This window comes from Hylobates moloch, unplaced genomic scaffold (assembly GCF_009828535.3).
Source record: "Hylobates moloch isolate HMO894 unplaced genomic scaffold, HMol_V3 SCAFFOLD_2, whole genome shotgun sequence".
Lineage (NCBI taxonomy): Eukaryota > Metazoa > Chordata > Mammalia > Primates > Hylobatidae > Hylobates > Hylobates moloch.
Window position 1 is genome coordinate 168,067,167 of NW_026652277.1, and position 18,948 is coordinate 168,086,114.

At 44.9% G+C, this 18,948-nt stretch overlaps 1 protein-coding gene across 3 annotated transcripts in view; it reads left to right on the forward strand.

Moving 5' to 3' along the window:
- Positions 1-18,948, forward strand: part of MAS1 (MAS1 proto-oncogene, G protein-coupled receptor) — a 54,830-nt gene that overhangs the window by 14,321 nt on the left and 21,561 nt on the right. Inside the window, exon 1 of one of the 3 annotated variants that reach the window (XM_032161878.2) lies at positions 13,996-14,189. The exons of 1 other annotated variant lie outside the window; for it this stretch is intronic. The gene's annotated coding sequence lies outside the window, so the exon portion shown is untranslated. Of the gene's footprint in view, positions 1-13,995; positions 14,190-18,948 lie in introns of those variants that run through there. One more of the 3 variants, XM_032161888.1, reaches the window with a different exon arrangement.

Sequence of the window (18,948 nt, forward strand, 5' to 3'; positions counted from 1 at the left end):
CTTTGGACTGATGAGGCACACAGGGAAAACCCTGATTCCTGCTGGAGCGGCACAAAATAGAGCAGCTCTGTTATTATTCAATGTATATGCTTTTAAAATTATTAATTTTTAAAAATTTTAGATTCAGGGGACACACGTGCAGGTTGGTTACATAGATATATTGCATAATGGTGAGGTTTAGGCTTGTAGTATGCCTATCACCCAATCAGTGAACATTGTACCTAATAGGTAATTTTTCAACGCTCACCCCCACCCACCCTCCATTTATATACTGATTACATGTTTTTGATCTAGCAAAGCCATCCACTAAAAACACTTAGTGACTAATAATGGTATACCTAAGTTTTCCACTCTCTTACTCTTTTCTGGACATTTTTTATGGATATAAAATGTGTAAACAGAAATATTAACAAACTTTAAGTGTACAGGTCAATGACTGCTGATATAAGCAGGTACCTGTATAACCACCACCTTACTCAAGATAACAAGAGCAGACATTTTTAAAAGGATGACAACAGAGAACTGTTTCTTTTCTTTCTTTGCAAATCATTTCTTCCCCCAGTCACCATCCCTCAACATACATGACAGATTTTTGAATAATATTGGATTGCTTCTGGCTGCCTTGGACACATGCCAGCAGTGGGCTGGTTTGGGGTCTGGGAGGGTACTAGTGGTCAGGGAGACCACTCAGGGCTCACAGGACACCCACTATTGCCTGGGGCTCATTCCCCAGAGCTGCCTAAGTACGGTCTCAAGAACATGTTCCAATGCCATCCCAGTGTACAGCAGGGCAACACAATTCAACTTCATAAAGCACTTGTTACAGGTTGAACTGTGTCCCCCAAAAAGACACGCTGAAGTCCCAACCCCCAGTACCTCAGAATGTGGCTTTATTTGGAAGTTGTTGCAGGTATAATTAGTCAAGATGAGGTCATATTGGAGTAGAAGGAACTCATATTGAATGAATCCAGTGTGACTGATGTCCTTATAAGAAGATGGTCATGTGATGACAATGACATGACCACAAAGGCAGAGACTGTGCAAGCCAAAGAGTGCCAAGGATGGACAGCCAGCCACCCCAGAAACTGGGAAGAAGCAAGGAAGGGCTCCACCTAGTCTCAGAAGGACCAAGGTTCTGGTGACACCTGGATTTGGGACTTCCAGCCTCCAGAACAATGAGAAAATACATTTCTGCTGTTTAAACCACCCAGGGTGTGGGGCCCTTTTGCCATAGCCCTAGGTGATCTGGTAGAGCAGCGTGCTGCACACTGAGCACCATACAATGTCTCACACTCCATATTCTCCATCCCATGCTGCCAAGGTGACTTTATTGAGTCCTACCCTTTATAGTTTGTATTATGAAAACAACTGACTGACTTATTGAAGATTTAGATAAAATTTCAAATTACATATCCTATGGGCCACACTGGTACGTCCCATGATAGCTGTAGAAACAACAATGCAATGATGGCTAAGATTTATCCACACTTACTAGGAGTCCTTCTTGCATCATCCCATTTAATTATCCCAACAGCCTTTATTGGGTGGATACGTCATTGTCCCCATTTTACAGACAAAGAAGCTGAGGCTTTGGGAAGTGAAGTAACTTGCTTAAGGTCAATAGCGGCGAAGTGGATTGCTGTTTGGACACACAGTGCCACGTGTGGTGTTAGGTGGGCTGATCTCCCCCCAGCTCCACCAAGAATCATTGTGCAAGTGTGGATGAGCCTCCTTCACAGCAGCTCAAGGTGTGACGGTCCTGTCGGAGGTGGACGTGCGGAACGTACAACCTTGCTGCATCTTGGGGTATAACGAGAATGAGCAAGTCTATTTCCTGAGTGTGGTGCTTAAAGTCCCACCTCCTGGTAAAGGCAGGCAGTCGGTCCTTCTGGCTCCAAGGCTGCTTGTTGTGCCAATGAAGAGAAAACCTCAAGTTTGGCCTCTGGTAAAGCAGCTCCCAGGGAGGGCCCACCTCCCCCGGGAAGCAGAGTGTGCTGGCGTGGTATCCTGTCAGGACTGCACACCCAGGGCAGAAGCACACAGCGTTGCAGGGTTTATGCCTGTGGGATCGCTTAGGAAAGGTCTCCAATCTTAGAACTTTCCTATTCTAGAGCTTTCTAGAATATTCAGCTCAGCTTAAGCCTTTTATAATCCCAGGGTATCAGAATTATTTAAGGGATTTGAATGTAACTTGGACGAATTGTGCTATGAACCTTGGTTAGCGTGACTTCACCTGTATCAACAGGTCTGTGCCCTCTGACCCTGACCTCTCCCCAGGGATTCCAGGGATTCCCTGATAGGGGAGGTGTACTTCCTAGGGGCCACTCATTTTTTGCCCTGTGCATGGGAGCCTTCTGCTTTCCCCATTATCCCCATTATCCACTTCTTTCCTGTCAGCACTTAGGAACCCAACCCTCACCTCCACTTCACTATGGAAGAGAGGCCATGTATTAGTCTGTTCTCATACTGCTATAAAGAAATGTCTGAGAATGGGTAATTTGCAAGAAAAGAGGTTTAATTGGCTCATGGTTCTGCAGGCTGTACAGAAAGCTGGCAGCATCAGCTTCTGGGGAGGCCTCAGGAAACTTACAGTCATGGCAGAAGGCAAAGTGGGAGCAGGTGTCTCACACGGCCACAGCGGGAGGAAGAGAGTGGCAGGGCAGGTGCCACACACGTTTAAACAACGGGATCTCACAAGAATTCACTGTTGTGATGACAGAACCAAGGGGGATGGTGTTAAACCATGAGAAACTGCCCCCATGAGCTAATCGCCTCCCACCAGGCCCCACTTCCAACATTGGGGATTACAATTAGCCAGGAGATTAGGGCAGGGACACGGATCCAGACCACATCAGGCCATATAAGGGCTGGTGTCTTCTGGCTCAGGGTTAGTGGCCTGAAGTGGCTACCAGATGCCAATAGTCAACCATTAATTTTCCACGTCAGCAGAGCACAGTGGAGAACACTGAAAATCCCTTAGTCTCATTTTGGCCAATGGTACAGGCTCCTTCTCCAGCACATTCTCTTAAGAACACGAGTATGGTGAGCTTGCTCCATGCTGGTCGGCTTGTTCCCTTTCCGTGGTGGTAGGTCTGCGGAAATGAAGAAAGAGAAGCCTGGGAGGAACGGAGAGCCGCACACTGTGTGGGTGAGCCTGAGCCGTGGGAAGGTGACTGTATTTTCCTCTTTCCCTTGAACAATGCTTAAAGTTGGGACAAAATTAAGAAGGTCTATTTTATTTATTTTGCTGTATTGTGTGGGCTGGACACATTTTTGTTTTTGTCTACTATATATATATATATATATATATTTTTTTTTTTTTTTTTTTTAATTTTAGAAACAGCATCTCTCTCTGTCACCCAGGCTGGAGCGCAGTGGTACAATTGTGGCTCACTGCAACCTTGACCTTCTTGGCTTAAGTGATCCTCCCACCTCAGCCTCCTGAGTCCCTGGGATAACAAGCATAAGTCCCTGTATGTGGCGCCTATAATTTTTATTATTAAACATTGGGTAGTTGAATAGCTCTTAAGTAGCTGACAGTTGCCAGAAATCATTAAGCTATGGTTTTCCTCATTGCAGATGCCAAGTGCACCTCATTAGAGCAATGTATGGGCACTGACTTACCAATAATGAGCCCAGCAGATGGTGTGGAATGTGGATGATGTGCAGGCTGTTTTCAGATCAATGAAGCAAGGCTAGTTGGATACATTTTTACCATTGTAACCTGCCACCAAAATCATTTAGTAAGTACATTTTATGATGCACAGAATACCGTGATAAGGTATCCTGGCTTTACAAAAAAAAGTTAGCAAGTCCTTACCCTCTAAAATATGACAAGCAGTAATGACAAAGATGTCCCAAGCATCCCCTAAACATATGTAAGTTATTAGTATTATACCATGCTATATTCAGGGAAAAGATTTGCTAAATGCTAGTTATGATCAACAGAGACAGATTGGTTCAGCAAAACGTCAGCGAAGGGCTCTAGTCAATTTACTGACAGTTACAGATGTTTGTTAAACCACTTAGCAGTGGCAGGCATGGTGGCTTACACGTGTAATCCCACCACTTTGGGAGGCTGAGGTAGGAAGATTGCTTGAGACCAGCCTGGGCAACATAGTGAGACCCCGTCTCTATAAAAAAAATATATGTATATATATATATATATATATATATATATTAGCCAGGCATGGTGGCATGCTTGTTGTCCCAGCTACTCAGGAGGCTGAGTTGGGAGGATCACTTGAGCCCAGAAAATCGAGGCTTTGGTGAGCCGTGTTCATGCCACTGCACTCCAGCATGGGCGACAGAGTCAGACTGTCTCCAAACAACAACAACAACAACAACAATAACGCAGAACAGTGTTCAGCCCCTACTATGTTCTCAGGCACACAAGGAAGGATTGATGTCGTTCATTTCCTGTATGACTTACCTACAGTCTAACTGAAGGAATTAGACTAATATTCAAGAAATAATGATAACCAGTATTTAAAATTGTGGTAACCATTCTAAACATAATTGATTTATTCAACTTATTGTTAGGCTAAGCCAGTACTAGATGAGTTAGGCATGACTCTTGCTTTAAAAATAAAGTGCTATTTTTAATCAGGTAAACAGACACGTAATAAAGTAACTCTAATAGAATTTAGCAAGTGCCATTGAGAATTTAGAGACTCCTTTCTTCGGGAATTCAGAGTCACTGCTATTTTGTTAGCTATTTGTAGTATTCCCAATATACAAGTTATTATCATTTGGAGGTGACTTTTTTTTCAGTATCCTTGAGGATATGATAGGTGAAAAAACATTGCCAAAATCTATATTTACTGACAGAAAAAGGACAATACAAATTTATGGTGCCCAGATTTGACCTCTGACTAAATAATTTTGGGTATTTTTCTTTTAGGTAGCCATGTGGTACATTTGCAAAGACCGGTCAAATATGTATCTTCAGGCTTCTTAGCAGGAAAAGAGAAACAAACATTCCACCTACCCAATTTATAGTTTTCTATCAATACAAACAGATTGGCTGCTGCTCAGAAGAAACTCAGCTACTCCAGATGTAGAAATCTCAAAAAGGAAACTTTGTAGTTATCGTGGGAAGGGTGTTAGCCAACCTTTACGAGGACAATTTTGATCTTTTTGTGTCTCTCTTTTGTAGAGCCCTGAAATGCTAGCTGATAAATATCTCCAAAGGATAATTGAGATGGTACAGTTCCATGAAGGGCCAAGTATGCAGGGCTAAACCCAGGGTATCTAATGTATGCATACATTGAACAGCTGGAGGAATGGATAGATTCCATGATCCAAGGCAATACTCCGAAAATACTCTTTCTCACAGCTGGATTTTTTTGCAAGATGTTCGGGTAAGAAAGAGCACAGGATTATAATCTAGGTAAGGAATTAGATGGCAAAGTGTCTGTATAGCAGATTAGGTGCCGATTCAGAGGACAAGAAAACGTTTCATCACCATCCCAGTGCTCATGTCTGCGTGGATAGCCACCTGACTATGGCCCAGGAAGGCCCCGGGAATTCTGCCACCTTGCGTACCAGCTAGTGTTAGTAATATCTGTAGTAGCCACATGTATGAATGCCTGCCTCTTAGCACCCTTACCAGCACTGAATATTTTAATTTTTAAGTGTTTGCCAACCCAGTGGGTAAAAAAGGGAAATATATTTTTTAAGTGTGCATTTCTTTAGCTAATAATGAGGTTGGATATTTTCCATGTGCTTTGACCGTTTGTCTATTTGGAGTCTTACTGTTTTTTTCTTATCAATTTGCATGAGCTCTCTATATACTCAGCATGTCCATCCCTATTAACCTGGATCTTGAGCCACTCCTTAGTGGAAATATAAAGCGGCCAGCAGAATCCAAGACCAGTTTTGGAAAGCGTGGTGGGTCTAGTTGATTTAAAGTACTGTAATGTGGCCGGGCGCAGTGGCTCACACCTGTAATCCCAGCACTTTGGAAGGCTGAGGTTGGCAGATCACCTGAGGCCAGGAGTTTGAGACCAGCCTGGCCAATATGGTGAAACCCTGTCTCTACTAAAAATACAAACATTAGCTGGGTGTGGTGGTGCATGCCTGTAGTCCCAGATACTCAGGAGGCTGAGGCTGAGGCAGGAGACTCGCTTGAACCCAGGAGGTGGAGGTTGCAGTGAGTTGAGTTTGTGCCACTGGTCTCCAGCCTGGGCAACAGAGCAAGACTCCATAAAAAAAAAAAAAAAAAAAAAGTACCATAATGCTATGATGCTTTAGGCTGGTATCAAAACCCTTTGCTTGTAATTCATTTTTAAACCTATCCTTACTCCCCAAAAGACTAGCAGCAGACAATGTAAGCTGCTTTAGTAATAATTTTGGTGTGAGGCAGTGGCGGAGAAGAAATGGGGGCCACAAAACAGCATGTAACTTTAGCACATAATTTGAAATTATTAAAATATGAATTCAGAATTCCATTTCCTTTCATAGTTTGCAAATAAGCCATTTCAGTTTGACATTATATAAGTATGTGCTTCTGTATGCGTGTGTCTATGTGTATTTTGTAGTTTTGTAACAAATCACTTTCCTTAGCCACTAAGGGAAAAAAAAGTGTGAAGATTTCAATGACTAAGCTCAGCTATAATACTTTTTTTAAATTAAGAAATACTTTTATTGAGGTATAAAATTTACATATAGTGAAATGCACAAATCTTAGTTATTGAGTTTGGTGAGTTTTGATAAATGCATACATCTACATTGGCCATACCTCCAAGATAGAGGATGTTATCTTCTCCTCAGAAAGTTCTCTAGTGCCCCTTCCTAGTCAATCTGCCACTTCTAGTAAAAAACAATCAGATTTCCATCACCATAGACAAGTTTGCCTCTTCCAGAACTTCATATACGCATATGGATACAGATAATATATACGTGCTCTTTAGTGTCCGGCTCCTGTCACTCAGCCTTATGCTTCTGAGGCTTACCCATGTTGTTGTATGCAGCAGTATCTGTGGGTTGCTCCCTTCTGTTGGCAAATAATATTCCATTGTTCTATGGTATGAATGGTCTTCACTTTGTTGATCCAGCTTCCAGCTGATGGACATCTGGGCTGTGTCTAATTTTTATTTATTTTTATTATTTATTTATTTATTATTTTACTATTATTATTATTTTTGAGACAGAGTCTCGGTCTGTCACTCAGGCTGGAGTGCAGTGGTGCAATCTCAGCTCACTGCAACCTCTCCCTCCCCGGTTTAAGTGATTCTCATGTCTCAGCCTCCTGAATAGCTGGGATTACAGGCGCATGCCACCATGACTGGCCAGCTTTTGTATTTTTAGTAGAGACGGGGTTTTGCCATTTTGGCCAGGCTAGTCTCCAACTCTTGACCTCAGATGATCCACCCACCTTGGCCTCCTAAAGTGCTGAAATTATGGGCGTGAGCCTCTGCGCCCAGCCCTAATTTTTATTTTTGTAAGTAAAATTGCCATGAGCATTCTTACACAAGGCTTTTTGTGGCTATAGGCTTTAACTTCTGATGGATAAATACCTAAGAGTGAAATTTCTGGGTCGTAGGGTAGACGCGTGTTTAATGTTTAAGAAACTTCCACAGTTTCCCAAAGTGGCTGTGCTATTTATACTCCCTCCAGAGCTATGTTAGAGTTCTAATTAGTCTACATTTTCACCAACATTTGGTGTGAACAACCTTTGTACCCACATTTTGGTAGGTATGAAATGGTATCTTATTACAGTTTTAATTTACCTTCCTCTGATGATTAATGATATTGAATCCTTTTTTTTTTTTTTTTTTTAGACAGAGTCTCGCTCTTTCGCCCAGGCCGGACTGCAGTGGCACTATCTCCGCTCACTGCAAGCTCTGCCTCCCGGGTTCACGCCATTCTCCTGCCTCAGCCTCCTGAGTAGCAGAGATTACAGGTGCCTGCCACCACGCCTGGCTAATTTTTGTATTTTTAGTAGAGACGGGGTTTCACCGTGTTAGCCAGGATGGTCTTGATCTCCTGACCTGGTGACCTGCCCGCCTCAGCCTCCCACGGTGCTGGGATTATAGGCATGAGCCACTGTGCCTGGCCGATATTGAATACTCTTTCTTTTTTTTTTTTTTTTTTTCAGACGGAGTCTCGCTGTTGCCCAGGCTGGAGTGCAGTGGAGCGATTTCGGCTCACTGCAGGCTCCGCCCCTGGGGTTCACGCCATTCTCCTGCCTCAGCCTCCCAGTAGCTGGGACTACAGGTGCCCGCCACCTCGCCCGGCTAATTTTTTGTATTTTTAGTAGAGACGGGGTTTCACCGTGTTAGCCAGGATGGTCTCAATCTCCTGACCTCGTGATCCGCCCGCCTCGGCCTCCCAAAGTGCTGGGATTACAGGCGTGAGCCACCGTGCCCAGCCATTGAATACTTTTTCATGAGCTTCTTGGCCATTTGCTTATCTTCACTTATAAAGTATTTGTTTGAGACTTTTGTCCATTTTAAAAACAAAACTGTATTGTCTTTTTTAAGTTGTAGGAAGTCTTTATATATTCTCGATACAAGTCCTTTGTCTGATATACGTTTTGCAAGAATTTTCTCCAAGATTGTGGCTTGCCTAGAAATTTTGTGTCTTTGTTGAACAGGCATTTTTAATTTTAATAAAGCCCATTTAATAATTTTTTTTACAGTTTGTGCTTTCTGTATCCTAAGAAATCTTTGCCTATGTTAATATCAGGAAGATATTCTCTTGCTCACTCTAGAAACTTTGTGATTTAGCTTTTATACTCACATCTGTGATCCCTCTCAACGTCACTCTTGTGTACGGTGTGAGGTAGCAGCTGAGGTTCACTTATTTCGCTGTGAATATTCATCTGCTCTGTAAAGACTTGGCTTTCCTCATTGAATTGTTTTGTCACCCTTTTTTGAAAGTCATCTTGTCATATGTGTGTGTCATAACTGTACTCATTATTCTGTTTCATTAATCTATTTGCCTATTCTTTTGCCAACACCAGCCTGCCTCAGCCTCCCAAAATGCTGGGATTATAGGCATGAACCACTGCACCCTGCGTACGTGGTCTTAATTACTGTAGCTTTGTAATAAATCTTGAAGTCAAGTGGAGTATCATACTTTAACTTGAAATCCTCCTTTAATAAACTACAAGGCTTCAGACATCTATCCTACTTCCCAAATCAGAGATACCATAAAGTATCTATGGGTGTGCATCACCAGTCATTTATTCTCATATTGAGCTGTGAGTGCCGTGAATGTCATGAAGTCCCTTTTGCTGTGAATTTATTATGAGCACATACTTTTGAACATCTCCCACTCCACAATTATTTCCAAACTTGTTTCAAGAAAAAACTTTCTAGTATGGTGTTCTGGATTTAGAAAAAAGAGAAAAATGAGATTAAAAAAAGAAGAGGAGAATGAAAATGAGTTTATACTTTACAGCTTTTACGTCCTAGGTATAGGTGGGGATTGTGCACTCTGGAGTCACTCTCTTCTTGCTCTGACAAGGGAGATAGGGCAAGTTACTTAAACTCTGCAAGCCTCACTTTCTTCATCTGTAAAATGGGGATAAAATATTAAGCACCTAAGAAATGTCCTTGTGACTCCTGGGGGCCAAAAAAAAAAAAAAACAAAGGAATTTTGAGGACTTCCTGTATAGCCATGTTAACCAGATGGTGCTGAACTGGAGGAGGGACGGATGGGAATATACACACCTGAAGCGCAGATGAGCTCTGAGATTGGATCGAGTGAGTCATCCACGAAGTACTCGTACATTTTCACCTGTGACTCAATGCGAACTTTCTCTAGGGATGTCCCTGTGAGCAAGATCATCCGTCCTGGGCAAAGGGCTCTGGCACTGGTTTTCCTCAGGGGCCCTTTTTACAAAGATTCCCAGGAAAAGAGGGGAAAGGAAGGGAGGAAAATTAGTTGGGGTAAAGGTATTTTCCCAAATCGTCAGAGCGTGTGAGCCTCTTCAGGCAGACCCCGATCTCCCCCTGGGGATGGAGTGTGCTCCTCTCCTCTTCCCTCCTTCCCCACCCTGCCCTGGCACCCAGTGCCACCCCTGCCTCCTCCCCATCTTTATTATGTTGGCCCAGGCTGTCTCACACCATGCTCGGTTTATTTTCTAATTCTTTTCTCCTGCTGCACAGTTTAGCCAGCCCTGCAGATGAGATATCTGGTGATTCCGGGAGACTCGGAGAGGCATTTATTTATTTTCTTATTTATCTGAGCTATATTAGTTGGGAGTTCTCCTTTTGGAACTAGTGAGGTCTAGTTTGTCCACTGCGATGATCTCTTGGGTGGCAGACACCATCCCAGGCTGTCCCGCAGGAGGGAAGCAGCTCCCTGAGCCTTGCCCCGCCCCTCAGTGGAAGGGCTATCCTGGATTAGGGATGCCCAGCTCTGGGTCCCTTCACATCCTCCTCATTGCTCTGCAAAGGCACTTGTGCCAGATGAGAAGTCTCCTTTTGGGCAGACTCCTACGATTGAGGGGAGGCTGGGGGGGCCCTGGGGGCTGGAAGCAAAGCCTCCCACATGCTGAATTCTTATCTGCAGCTATGCTCTGTTTGGGCCCTTCCCGGGGTGCATCTTGGAGGGCTACTTGCACCGTGTCCGGCGGGTTTGCTTCCCCAGTTTCATACCTATAGAGTTTCTGCCGTTTGTAGTACTCTCACTGTGCTCCCCCATGTGGACCTGACTAGCTGGAAGAAACCAAGCACGTGGGGGAGAAAATGTCATTTCTCTTTCAGATCTGATGTTTAAGAAATGTATGCTGAGTGTAAAGATTATTACTAGGGACAGACCCAACCAATTCCAGGGCAGGGTTGGCTAGCAGAAGCCTGGAGAAGATTCCCTGAGGCTGATGGGGATCCGATCAGCCTGGGAGAGTTCTGTTCTCAGGGTTTTATCTTGGGCTTTTATCTGGCCAATGAGATCTGAAGCCTCTTTTGCAGCTCCAGAGGGCAGAGGGCAGACCAGTTCCACTCTGAGACCCTGTCAATAAAACGGATGGGATAATCACTTGTCCCTCTGGTCAAGCTTGCAAGTCTAAATTTCTAGCATACCTGAAGTTGTTCTGCTCCTGAATGGTGAACCGAGACAATGTGTCCTAAGCCAGTTGCCTGCCATTCTGTGGACCTTCCATGTGTTTCCACTTCTTATTCTGGAACCGTCTTCTGTGAAAGTGAGCACTCAGGCACTGACCGTTCCTTCCATCGGTGCAGCCCAGCCCCCTGCCCTCCTGACTCTCCATCTTTCTAACACGGAGGGGAGTGTTGGGCTTTTGTGAGGCACTTAATAGTTATCTCCCCAGAATATAGGCTCGGCATTGAGGGCATAGAAGAGTTCCTTCCAGATAAGGAACACATCTGAGGATGTGACTTGAATTCTCTAGACTTCTTTGGGTTTAGTGCTGAGTGAAGAGGCACGGAGAGGGTTTGGAGCTTTAGGGTAAAGCACTGATAGAAGAAAGGAATTCTGCCACTTACTGGGATGCCTATGGGCTCTCCCACTTATGGTCTATGTAGGGATTCTACCACTGTACCCTACTTAAAGGGACTTACCACTTGTGCGTACTGCCACTTACGGGTCCACTACGTGGCCATGGGTAAATAAGCTTCCTTCTTCCCTGCTCCCATAAGGCCCTCCACCAGGTCCCCTTCATTACGGTTCTCTGTTGTTTGATGGCAGAAAGAGGGATGTTGTTTCTCTAGGTAACTTTGGAAGGTGTGACTTGGAGGTGGATGCTAGAACTTCCGCCGGAAGTTGGAGCTCCAGACCCTCCTGTTCCCTAGGTTCAGTTGCTTTGTTACCCGCTCTTGCTACACCTCCTTCCCCTCAAACTCTGCCCACCTCTGAAGGGGAGAATGATTACTCACAAAGACAAACCAAGCACAGAAATAGCCAACCTATTTGTGGCTTAAATGCAAGCAGTTTTATTTTTACAGTGAGTTGCTGTATTTTCTCTAAAGATAAATCATTATCTACCAAAAATGCGACTCCAGCTCCATCTGCGATAGTTCCTGCTTTGTTAGTGGTGCCAATTAGTCACAAAACAACTGGGGTCTTCCGCCACCCACTCAAGCTAGGGGCAAAGAGAGCCACTTCTTTCAGACTCCCCCGGCCAGCCACCAACCCCTTTGGAGACTCTCCCCCTACCTAGAAGCCATCGGGCCACCCTGGCTTCCTGGCGGCTTGCTCTTCATTCACCTTGGGACCATTATCAATTTCCAAATTGGGCAGCTTGTTGTCCTCTGCCTGTGTGGACAGATTTCTGTTCTGTTAGGCACTGGAAAAAGAAAATTGGTGAGGCCCTCTGTTCTGTTGACTTACATAATGACGTTGGAGTCCTCCTTCTAGTTGGTCACTCTGCGCAGGGTTTCACAGCACCCATGGGGACAGGGTGAAATGTTCATAAAATCTGGGCAGCCCCTGATCTGAGAAGCAGCGAATGTGGAGCAGAGAGGATCCCTCTGTCCCATCCCATCTCCTTCATCCCTCGTTTCCTTCAGGATCAATTCCTCCCCTGCTGGGATTGGAACCTCCCTGGGCAGCCTGTTATTTTTCCCTAATCGTGTTTTCTTCCGTGGGTCTGATCCTTTCCCACCAGGTGCTCCTCTTTTCTGCCTTGCAGTCTGCTTTAGATGGTGCCCGTTTTCCTTTTTAGTTTCTGACCATCCTCTGGGAAACTAAAGTTCTCCAGGAGGCTGAACTTCTCCTTCCTTGGAACATCGGAACCAGGTAATAAGAACTCCTTTCCAACTTCAAGACTGAGTTCACCTGGTCTGTTGATTTGCTGCTCAGCACTGCCTACCCAGTAGATGCCTGCTGGCTGCAGGGGAAGCTCTCTTCTCTCCCCTTTCTTCTTCCCACTGGGAGGACTGAGCTGCTGGTCAGGCTTCCCACAAGAGTAGTTTGGCTCTGCCCTGGGACTATGGTCTTCCTGCTTACGAAAACAGTCGGAAGGGAACTTCATCTGTGGGTTCTTATGTCTGCTTTCCCACAGAATCTGAAACTGCCTTCTTAACCCTTTTGATATAGTTGGTCCCCGGGGTCCCTTAATACTTTGGCACAATATCTATGAAGGAATCCCTTTAAACAAGGGAAAATGCTACCCTGAGTGAGGGGTGGGTCTTCAGGCTTGGGATCTCACGCTTGGCTACCTGAGATCCAAGAGATCCAGAATTCTCAGCCTTTGGGGCTTCACATTGTGTTCTTTGAAAAATGGGTAACATATTGACCATTTTTGGGTTTTAAAAGACAGAAAAACAAAAAACCTAACCAAACAAACAAACAAACAAAAAAACACAAAAAATGCAGAACAGGGATCAGGGAAAAGGAATTTGCTCTCATGTTCCTAACTGCACGGGTGACAGTCTGCATCTAACAGAAACAGCTGCTCCCAGGAGGAGTCCCTGGACCAGGCTGGGAAGCAGTCTGGGCATGGCCAATGGTGCAGACCCCTGCCTTCACCCCTGAACACACTCCTTGGCTTGCTCGCTTTTCATAGCATCCTATGGGTCTTATATACTACACTGAGCACGATACTCTCCGAAACTGGGTTGCAAAAAGGGAACAAATCCTTAACTATCTAGCCATGTGTCTCCCGTATGTCTCTCTGGGTCTATACATAGACTCATCTCTTCATGACAAGGTTTTGAGTTAATATTATTAGCTCCATTTTACAGGTGAGAAAACCAAGTCTTAGGGAGCATGGCAGAGGTCACATAACTTATTAGAAGCTGAGCTGGGAATTTGAGCTGGTTCTGTCTTTCTACTACACATGCGGTTTTGCCCTTCCATGTGGCATTTCTCCACGTCATCTTTCTCTTTAGCCCTGGCTGGCCTTAGTGGTTCAAGGTGGTCCACTGCCTTGCATTATCACCAGCTCACATCCCGCTCTGGATTGGCGTGAAGATTTTCACTTGAGTGTGTCACTGAATGATGCCATTGGAAGCTTCTGCTGATAAGCGTGGGACCATCTGCTTGGCACATCTCAAATATTTTCAGCAGTGGGAGAGCAGCTCTGATTCCTTCAGAGATGAGAGGCTGCAGCCATCCTTCGAGATGTTGGGACCGGAGACCTTGCAGGCTGGCTGGGCATTGATGCCCCAGATGTGAAGGGGCGCCAAGCTGTGGCCACGTCTGACCCTTCCTGAGCAAATGACACCAGCGAGTCCGCGTCCCAGTTTTTCATTGCTTAGCTGTCCTTGACAACCAGAGTAAGATTTTCTCTCTTTAAAAAGCTATTTCTTGGGTAACTCTTTTCTGTGCTGGTTTTTCTTTCTTTCTTTTTTTTTTTTCGGTGTGTTAGACGTTTGCCGTTGGTGTGTGTTGGCAAAAACTTCTCTTTCCTCCTGCCTTTGTTTTGGAAAATTTACTTCTTTGCTGAGTTAAGTGTTCCCAGACATTGTTTTTCAACTTCAGGGTTGAAACTTCTGCAGTAACATTTTCTTTTTTAACTTGTTGCAGGGGAAAGAATCTTAGGATCAATTCACAGTCTGAATGGTGGACTTGGAGGTTTTCAAGGCTGCTTAATGAAAGCTTATGAATGATAAAGAAGTTGCGGTTTGAAAGGGTTGTTACTGAATTTGATTCCGCTGGAGAAATCACTTGGCTGTCAGCTCTTTGGCATCACAGGGGCAAGCTGTATTGATTTTTCTTCGTGTTTTCCTTAGTGGGCACTGGCGTCAGTGTTAGCTTCTGTTGCTTATGAAATCATATGCAGTCCTCTGGTGACAAGGTGTCTGTTAAAAGGACTCTCCTGCTCGTTCTCAATCTTTGGTATGAGCGCCTCAGCAACACTTCCCAGCCAGGATACTTGGGAGTAACTTGGTGAGAGAATGTATAGTATGTTGTTACATTGCTGTGGGTGCAGCAGTAAAAAGGTGGTAAGAAGCTGGCCTCTAGCAGAGTGCCACGGCCTCGGCACTACTGGCATTTTGGGCTGGGTAATTCTTTGCCGTGTGGGCTGGCCTGTATATTGTAGGATGTTTAGCAGCATCTCTGGCCTCTACCAACTAGATACCAGTAGCACACTCCTCTCCGTTGTGACAACCAAAAATATCTGCAGGCATGCCAAGCATCCCTTAGGGGACAAAATCACCTTCCCCACTTTTAGACCAGGGCTCTAAATGCATCCTGTGGTATGTGTGGAAAGGGAGCAAGAAGTCTCTGCTTCTGCATGCAGACGGCCCTAGTGTGGGGAAGATGGGAATGATGCATTTAATACCAGGACAGATGGTCCTGCCCTGTACATTCCCATCACAGCCCTTGCCTGCCATGGAAATTCCATCTCACAAATGGGTTTCTGTTTGTCCAGGTGACTGCACACACACACAGGGAAGAATTTGCCCTTTTCTCTGGATCTGCACACCTAGAAATCCAGCCTAGGGTCAGGCTCTCTTTTAAGTTGCGTGGGAACAACAGGCGCTTTCAGATGGCCCACTCCTCCAACCTGAGTTCTATTGGCTTTTCTCTCTTTCCTTTTTTTTCCCTGCCTTTCTCCCCAGCCCCCTCTTTCTTTCTTCTAAGAGTGATGTGCTAGGCTGGGAATCTGGGGCCATGGGAGGACTGTGCTCAACTGAACGGGAATGTGGAAGGGGTTATTTGCTTCTGAGGTCTCTAGAGAACACTTGAGCAGCATAAATGTATGGCATTTAGAACTCTCTGCTGACTCTGAGTCTCCTTGTTTTTTCTATCGGCTCCACCAGCCATCTGCTCCTCTCACTTTCATTGAGAGGTAAATGCAGCCAGCAATCTCAGGTGGACCTGCCAGGGCACAGGCTCTGCAAAGCCCACATCCTTACACATCGATGGAAACCACCATGCTTGTTTTCCCTGCTCGTTGACTCATTATCTCAGTTTGGCATTTCCATGAGTCTCATATTGGCAAAGTGCTGTTCAATCTCTAGCATTTCTCATAACCCAGCCTTTCAAAACTACGTTAAAATGCCAGTATGTGAAACAGTTGAGACCCAGTGGGGTTAATCTGCTTGATGGAGGACTTGCCTCTCGTGGTCGGTTTGACTGAAAGTGCAGCTTCCAGGCCAAGCAGCCGTAGGCACAAGCAGAATAGGCAGTGGCCTCTGCACTGTACTTTGATCAATGTCAAAACCCCTCTTCTCAAATGTCTCTTCTGCATTCAGATGCGATACTGCCTACAATTCTTTGAGTTTTGCAGGAAGGCGGTAGGTGTTCAGTCTTACTTTCCACCGTGGTCAGCCTGGGCTTGTGGTGTCTTGCGTGAGGTGCTGGCACCTGAACAGGCAAGCATCATCCCCATGGGGGCAGCCACGCCGGGGTGAGGGCAGTGGCAGTGGTGACATGACAGGGGATGTCAGTGCTGGGTAGGGCAGGATATCTGCATGGGGGGTACAGGGAACTGGTGCTGGGTGTTGGGGCTCCTGCTGTGTGAGGTCTGTGTCTCAGGGTGGGGGGCAGGGGCAGCACTGGTCCAACAGGAAGTAAAAGGGCCCAACAAAGTGAGGAGGGCATCTGCGCAGGGGCAGGGGAAGGGCAGTGGCAGACATGGGCAACCGTTCATAGGTGAGTTGCTCAAATGAGCAAATGCATAGAGGCCACAGAAGCCAGGTTTCTCAGAGAAGTGCGTTACAAATGTGGAGGGGGAGAAAACTCAAATGAATTCACGGGTGGTGGGTCGAAACTGGAGATATTGGTGTCAATTCATGATTATATGCATATATTTTATAAAGATATACAAATACAGCTGTAGGTGTGTGTATGTATGACTATACATAAATGTATCTATGTACATATATTCCTTAGCCCTGCCACTGAGAGGGGCTGGGAGCAGCGACAGCCTCCCGGCAATGAGCGCATTTCACACCCAGATCTTCGCTTCTAAATATAATTATTTACTGAAAGGAACCAGGGCTCCCTGGAGAAATGGCTGATTCTAGGCATTGGTGCAGGGGACATACAAGATTATGGTAAAGTGTCCAGTTTTTTATGTTGGAAGGCTGTGAGGCATGTTGGAAGAAGTGTGGACCAGCAGGGAAGGTTGGATTGCTGTTTTGGCCCACTGAGGCTGCTGTGCCACCATGAGGCCCAGTTGGAGATACCCAGGGCTGTTGGTTATATGGGTCTGATGTGCTGGGGAGATGTGTGAGCTAAAGCTGTGCATTTGGATTTCATCAGCAAATGGTGATGGTTGAAACGGTGGGATTGAACAAGACCACCCAAGGAGAGTCTGTAGAGTAGGAAGGGAAGACCTGCAGACTGGCCAACACGGCAAAACCCCGTCTCTACTAAAAATACAAAACATTAGTCAGGCGTGGTGGTGGGTGCCTGTAATCCCAGCTACTTAGGAGGCTGAGGCAGGAGAATCACTTGAACCCGGGAGGCGGAGGCTGAAGTGAGCAGAGATGGCATGGCACCACTGCACTCCAGCCTGGGCGACAGAGTGAGACCCTGTCTCAAACCAAAGAAAAAAAAAAAAAGAATGGAGCCTGGTGGAACTCCGAGGTGCAAAGGGCAGCGTAAGAAGAGATCCAGCGAAGGAGACAGAAGAACTGCAGGAAGGCAGGAGGAGAGCCAGAGGGAAGAAATACGCTAGGCTCTGGCATCGTCTCAGAGACAGAGGCGAGGAGACGTGAAGTGGGGTTCCATAGCAACATTCATGCAATGGGGAGGGGCCCGAGCCCCAGATATTGTCTCACCCACTTCTGGAGGACTTGGCTGAGAGCGCTGCGCTGTTGAATGCACTGGCTCCTTTCTCTTATTTGTTCTGATGAAAGGACATGCCTGAATTGCCCCCTCTGACATCAATTATCTTTACCAATGATGGTGAAGCGTGGTGTCCTTCATCAATAGATGTGTTTACTGATGACAGTGATAGCTAGGAGCCACTCTGTTTCACAGAAGAAAGTGAAAACAGAGACAATATTTCTGAAGACAACTCATTCCTGTGTGTTTGTGTTGTTTTGGTTATGGGTTTGGTATTGGGTAGATGGTGCTTTAATAAATAAAAATCCATTCTTTGATAAATAAGATCCATCCTTTGATAAATCAAAAACTCTATCTTTTAAGGATTTTAATTACTGACAACCCAGTTGATTGTGCGGTTGCTTCTGGTGACATAAGAGCCATTAATAAATGTTCCAAAAGTCCTAACAGCCCCATGAATGGGTGTGTGAACTTCACACACAGATGGACTGTTGACAATGAGCTGGTGTGTGTGTATGTTGGGTGGGGCAGGGGAGGGCTAGAAATAGCGCCAATTTGGACCTGGGGCAATCCACGCTCTGCTGCTGCCTTTGTTACTAAGTATGTACCCTTGGATTAGTCCTGAGTTAATTTCCTCACCTGGAAAAACAAGGGGGTGGTTTGCAGTATCTGCATGATTTTTTCAAGCTCTAAATCTTAATGATCAGCACAGGACGGTCTGACTTTACCAATAAGGAAGTGTTTTTAAGAAACCTCCAAGCAGCATCCTTTCATGTCTTTTATAAAATACTCCAGTTTCTGGGGAAAAATGATTTGTAACATGTAACATATAACAAATTGCCATATTTACAAATGTTTCTTGCAGTTCAATAAAAGAAATCAACATAGAGTATGAAAAAACAATCCATCGAAAAATACAAGTAACTGTTAACATAAAAGAATGTCCAGTCTCATTAGGAATCAAATAAATGCAAATTAAAACAAGGTATCTTTTATCATCTATCAAATTTGGGAATTTAAGAAACTGAAGATGTTGTAGAAAAAGAAACATATATATACTGTGAAAAAAAATTATATACCATTGATGTTGGTATTAATATAACTGGCATGGTTATTTTGGGTGACAGTTTGTTAATACACATTTAAATCTTGAAGAATGTTTATACCCTTTGGTCTAGCAATTCCACTTTTAGAAATATGTCCTAGGGGAATAATTAGAGATGTGCACAAAATTTGCATCCATATAAATTCATTACAGTGCTTTGTTTTTAAAAATAGCGGTGAAAAATCAGA